The sequence below is a fragment of the Glycine max genome, chromosome 5 (genome assembly GCF_000004515.6).
Source record: "Glycine max cultivar Williams 82 chromosome 5, Glycine_max_v4.0, whole genome shotgun sequence".
NCBI classification, from domain to species: domain Eukaryota; kingdom Viridiplantae; phylum Streptophyta; class Magnoliopsida; order Fabales; family Fabaceae; genus Glycine; species Glycine max.
The window spans coordinates 22,352,675-22,358,721 of NC_038241.2; the positions used below are offsets into that span (position 1 = coordinate 22,352,675).

The window sequence follows — 6,047 nt, forward strand, 5'->3', positions numbered from 1 at the left end:
AGGAATTAATCAAACATTGGGCTTAATCCGGATTTTGGTTATGGACTTGAAGAGGGCAAATAAAGCAGCGCTTACCTTAATTAATTTCTAATTAGGAAATTTCGCAATTTTATTTTATGTTGTTCAGTGTTTATTTCGTTTTGGGCCAGAGTATTGTAATAGGGCCCAGTGACTTTGAGTGACTCTTTTTAAATAGCTGCCTTGGGATTCGTGGAAGGCTATTCAGTTATGCTATTTTCATTATTCAGAACTTTGGTTTTAGGTTTTCACGTTTTTCTGTTCCCTTCTTACGATTTTCGTTCTTAATGCAAATTTCCGTTTTCTGCTTCTAATTACGAGTTCATTCTTGCTTCTTCTTCTACTTTCATTTATGTTTCCATCTCATTTACGTTTCTGTTCATTTACGTTTCTGCTTCATGTTTCATTTGCGTTTTCTGTTTGAATCCATGGAAGGCTAGATTTTCTGGTGTTGTTTCCTTTTGAGGACGAAGCCCAACTCTCTTTGAGGTTTCGCTTGTAATGTGATTTCCTGGCAGTTTTCCCTTCACCAGTTATCCCAAATTCGTGAATATTAATCAGTGCACGCTTCGTGTTCGATTAATTGCCTCTGAGCCTAACTTGCGTTCATACTTAATGGACGAAGGGCTAACTGGTGTATGTGGTGCCTAATCACGTATTGACAACCCTAAGTTGATTTTCGCTTAGTAAATTGAAATAGGGTTGGATTAAGTGGTTGACTGTAAGGGACGAATTCTCCATAACCCAGGATAAGAGAATGGCTTCTGAATCAAAGGAAACAACCCATTTTTAATATTAGTAGTTTCGTATTCCAGTTTACTTGTTCTGCTCTTTAATCACAAAACAAACAAACCCCCCCCCCCCAATCGTTATTGTTACTGCAAGTATATTATGAACATTTGGTGTGTCACTGCTCGTTGGGAAACGACCTAGGATCACTTCCTAGTTACTGCATTTTCATGTTTATTTGATTCGGGTATGGCCTCGATCAAATTTGGCGCCGTTGCCGGGGAGCAGTGTCCAAAGGTTCATAATAGCTAGCGCGTCGTGTGTTTAATTCTTTCGTGTTTTATGTTTAATTGTTAGTATTGTGTTAGTATGTGTGTTAGTGTTTGTTTTGTATCTTGGTATTTTGTTTAGTGTGTGTTCTATTTCAGTTTTCCTGCTAAGCGCTTCCCCTGTTTCAGTTTTGGGTGTTTTGCTGTGAATAGTGTTTTGCGACGGACTTAGCGACCATTTCTGCTTGCGGCAAACCAGAGTAGTAGTAGAAATCCCTTAGCGACGGATTTTAGCGACCACCCATGCTGAATTATTTGTGATTTTTTGTTTTAGTAGCTAGGGTTGTTATTTTTGGCTGAATTTTTTTGTGGTCACTTCTTTTAATCCATATTTTGTAAGAAAAATAGCTAGAGCCTTTAGTTTGGTCAGATTTCAAAGTTCCAAAAAAGTAGCAAATTTTGTATTTGTCAAAACTTCAAACGACCATAACTTTTGCTCCGGTTATCAGAATTGCAATTATTATATATGCATTTGGGGTAGAAAAAAATTTCCTACACCATGGTAGCCGGACATAGGCCGGCTGAGGTCTCCTTCGTCCAAAAATAGAGATTCTGTCAAAAGTTTTTTATTTTTCAAGTTTTATTCACTTATTTTTCTTAACCTACCATTTTTAGCTTCCATAGTTAGAATTTGAATTTTTGTCTGAAAGTTTTTGTGCTATCTTCTCATCATTTTATAAGGTTGCTCACAAAATTTCAAGTCATTTGGATATCATTTGAGGGTAGCTGTAGTTCAAACCTACACCTTTATTTACATGACAAGGCAACTAGTTGTGTGCATGCTGAATGTAGTGTATGACTAGAGGCAATCCATCTGACTTACAACCCTTTGATCCTGAGATAGATAGGACATTTCATAGATTAGTTAGGCATCATTTTATACCTTTTGATCATTCTGAGCATTCCATTACTGGTGAATCTGTGCATTCTGTTATTGGTGATTTTGAACATCCTGATCTTGAGCATTATAATTTTGAGCATTCTGATTTTGCACATTCTGAGAACATGGCACAACCTCCACCCCGTGAGAGGACTCTAAGGGAAATGGCTGCACCTGATTTCACCTACGAAAGCTTGTGCATCCAATACCCTGATGAGGATGTCCCATATGTTCTTAAAACTGGGCTGATTCATTTGCTTCCAAAGTTTCATGGCCTTGCAGGTGAAGACCCGCATAAACATTTGAAAGAATTTCACATTGTCTGCTCCACCATGAAACCCCCAGATGTCTAAGAGGATCACATATTTCTGAAGGCTTTTCCTCATTCATTAGAGGGAGTGGCAAAGGACTGGCTGTATTACCTTGCTCCAAGGTCCATCACGAGCTGGGATGACCTTAAGAGAGTATTTTTAGAAAAATTTTTCCCTGCTTCCAGGACCACAACCATCAAGAAAGATATCTAAGGTATTAGACAACTCAGTGGAGAGAGCCTGTATGAGTACTTGGAGCGATTTAAGAAACTATGTGCCAGTTGCCCTCACCATCAGATTTCGGAGCAACTTCTTCTCCAATATTTTTATGAAGGACTCAGTAATATGGAGAGAAGTATGATAGATGCTGCCAGTGGTGGAGCCCTTGGAGACATGACTCCTGCTGAAGCCAGGAATTTAATTGAGAAGATGGCTTCCAACTCCCAGCAGTTTAGCGCCAGAAATGATGCCATAGTCATTAGAGGAGTGCATGAGGTAGCTACAAACTCAGCTGCATCATCTGAGACTAAGAACCTTGAAGGCAAACTGGATGCATTGGTTAACTTGGTAACCCAGCTGGCCTTGAATCAGAAATATGTACCTGTCGCAAGGGTTTGTGGTTTGTGCTCCTCTGCTGACCACCATACAGACCTTTGCCCTTCCATGTAGCAACTTGGAGCAATTGAGCAGCCTGAAGCCTATGCTGCAAATATTTACAATAGACCTCCTCAACCTCAGCAGCAAAATCAACCACAGTAGAACAATTATGACCTCTCCAGCAACAGATACAACCCTGGATGGAGGAATCACCCTAATCTCAGATGGTCCAGGCCTCAGCAACAACAACAACAACCTGCTCCTTCCTTCCAAAATGCTGCTGGCCCAAGAGCAGTTTCCAACAAAAAAATGGAAGAGGCAGAGAAAGAGATCTTGGAAACGTTTAGAAAAGTAGAGGTAAACATACCTCTGTTGGATGCAATAAAGCAAATTCCAAGATATGCTAAATTCTTGAAGGAGTTGTGCACTAATAAGCGGAAGCTTAAAGGAAGTGAGCGAATTAGCATGGGCAGAAATGTCTCCGCATTGATTGGTAAATCTGTTCCTCAAATTCCTGAAAAATGCAAAGATCCAGGTACATTCACCATACCTTGTATTATAGGGAATAGTAAGTTTGACAATGCCATGCTAGATTTAGGAGCCTGTGTTAGTGTTATGCCTCTGTCTATTTTTAATTCTCTATCTCTAGGTCCCTTGCAGTCAACTGATGTGGTAATTCATTTAGCTAATAGAAGTGTTGCCTATCCTGTTGGTTTCATAGAAGATGTCTTAGTTAGAGTTGGTGAACTGATTTTCCCTGTTGATTTTTATATTTTGAATATGGAAGATGGATTTTCTCAAGGATCAGTTCCCATCATTCTAGGCAGACCCTTTATGAAAACTGCTAGAACTAAGATAGATGTTTATGCAGGCACACTGTCCATGGAGTTTGGTGATATAACTGTTCATTTTAATATTCTGGATGCTATGAAATACCCATCTGAAGATCTTTCTGTATTTCGTGCTGAAATAATTGACCATGTTGTTGATGAATACATGACTGATCTTTATTCTAATCTGCATGCCTCTCACTCTTCATACATTGAGTCTGAAATTGTACTTGATCATATGTCCGAATTTGATGCTGAGAGTGAATCTGAGAGTGATATTGATTGCATGTCTGGTGGTGGTGTTTTACCTCTCGAGATTGATTTTATAGAGTCAGATAGGGCTAACCATGTTTCAGGAAGTACACATACCTCTGACTTTCTTTATGAGGTAAAGGCTGAGAAACCATCTCCTTCTACCACTGTCCAGCCGACCACACCAGAATTGAAGCCTCTGCCATCAAATTTAAAATACGCTTACTTGGATGATAGCAAGAGTTTTCCAGTGATTATATTTGCCTCCCTTGCTGATGAGCAAGAGGAGAAGTTGTTGTCGTTTCTCAAGAAGCATAAGAAAGCTATAGGCTGGACCCTGGCGGACATTCCTGGTATTAGCCGATCCATATGTATGCATCGAATAAATTTAGAGGATGGAGCTAAACCAGTAAGACAGCCACAGAGGAGACTCAACCCGGTGATTCTTGATGTAGTGAAGAAGGAGATAATCAAGCTTTTGCAAGCTGGTATCATTTATCCTATCTCAGACAGCCAATGGGTGAGTCCCATCTAGGTAGTCCCGAAGAAGACCGGCCTCACAGTGATAAAAAATGAGAAGGAGGAGCTGATTCCTACTCGGGTGCAGAACAGTTGGAGAGTCTGCATTGACTATAGGAGGCTGAACCAGGTTACCAAAAAGGACCATTTTCCCCTGCCATTCATTGACCAGATGCTTGAACGCCTGGCAGGTAAATCCCACTACTGTTTCCTTGATGGTTTTTCTGGTTATATGCAAATTACTATTGCTCCTGAGGATCAGGAGAAGACCACATTCACCTGCCCCTTCGACACTTTTGCCTATAGGAGGATGCCTTTCGGCCTGTGCAATGCCCCTGGTACCTTCCAGCGGTGCATGATTAGTATTTTTCAGTGATTTCTTAGAAAATTGCATAGAGGTGTTTATGGATGATTTCACTGTATATGGATCCTCTTTTGATGGTTGTTTCGATAGTTTGGAAAAAGTTTTGAATAGATGCATCGAAACTAATCTTGTTCTAAATTTTGAAAAATGTCATTTTATGGTCGAGCAAGGTATAGTTTTAGGGCACATTATTTCTAATAAGGGTATTGAAGTAGATCCTGCGAAAATTTCTGTTATTTCACAATTGCCTTACCCCTCTTGTGTGCGAGAGGTGCGATCTTTTCTTGGTCATGCAGGATTTTACAGGCGCTTTATAAGGGATTTTAGCAAAGTAGCCCTTCCATTGTCCAACTTGTTGCAAAAGGAGGTGGAGTTTGATTTTAATGACAAATGCAAAGAGGCTTTTGATTGCCTCAAAAGAGCGTTGACTACCACCCCCATCATCCAGGCACCCGATTGGACAACCCCTTTTGAGCTTATGTGTGATGCATCAAATTATGCATTGGGGGCTGTCCTTGCTCAGAAAATTGATAAATTGCCCAGGGTGATATATTATGCTTCTAGGAATTTAGATGCTGCCCAAGCGAATTATACTACTACTGAGAAAGAGCTTCTAGCCATAGTTTTTGCTCTTGAAAAATTTCGATCTTATTTGCTTGGTACCCGCATTATTGTTTACACTGACCATGCAGCTCTAAAGTACTTGTTGAAGAAGGCTGATTCTAAGCCTAGGTTGATCCGATGGATGCTCTGGCTCCAAGAGTTTGACTTGGAGATCCGTGATAGGAGCGGAGCACAAAATCTAGTTGCTGATTATTTGAGTCGGATCGAACGTGTATCAGATGCGGATTCACCCATTCGGGATGATTTCCCGGATGATCATTTGTATATACTGTATAGTATTTCTGACTCTCTTTCTACTCCTTGGTTTGCTAACATTGTCAATTATTTAGTTGCCTCTGTGTTTCCTCCCTTAGCATCTAAGGCCCAAAAAGATAAAATTAAAAGTGATGCTAAGCATTTTATTTGGGATGACCCTTACTTGTGGAAATTGTGCAGTGATCAGGTAATTAGACGATGCATTCCAGATCATGAGACTGACTCAGTCCTGCAGTTCTGTCATTCTTCCGCACCGAGAGGTCATCTGGGTGTTCAAAGGACAGCTCACAAAGTGCTTGATTGTGGTTTTTATTTGCCCACCATCTTTAAAGATGCGTG

At 40.3% G+C, this 6,047-nt stretch overlaps 1 non-coding gene across 1 annotated transcript; it reads right to left on the reverse strand.

Annotated features, from left to right (window-relative positions):
• Nucleotides 1–2,459: 2,459 nt before the first annotated feature.
• LOC113001720 (small nucleolar RNA R71) lies at nucleotides 2,460–2,566 on the reverse strand. The gene has a single exon (XR_003267208.1). It is a non-coding gene; the product is annotated as a small nucleolar RNA R71 (small nucleolar RNA).
• Between the last annotated feature and the right edge of the window lie 3,481 nt (nucleotides 2,567–6,047).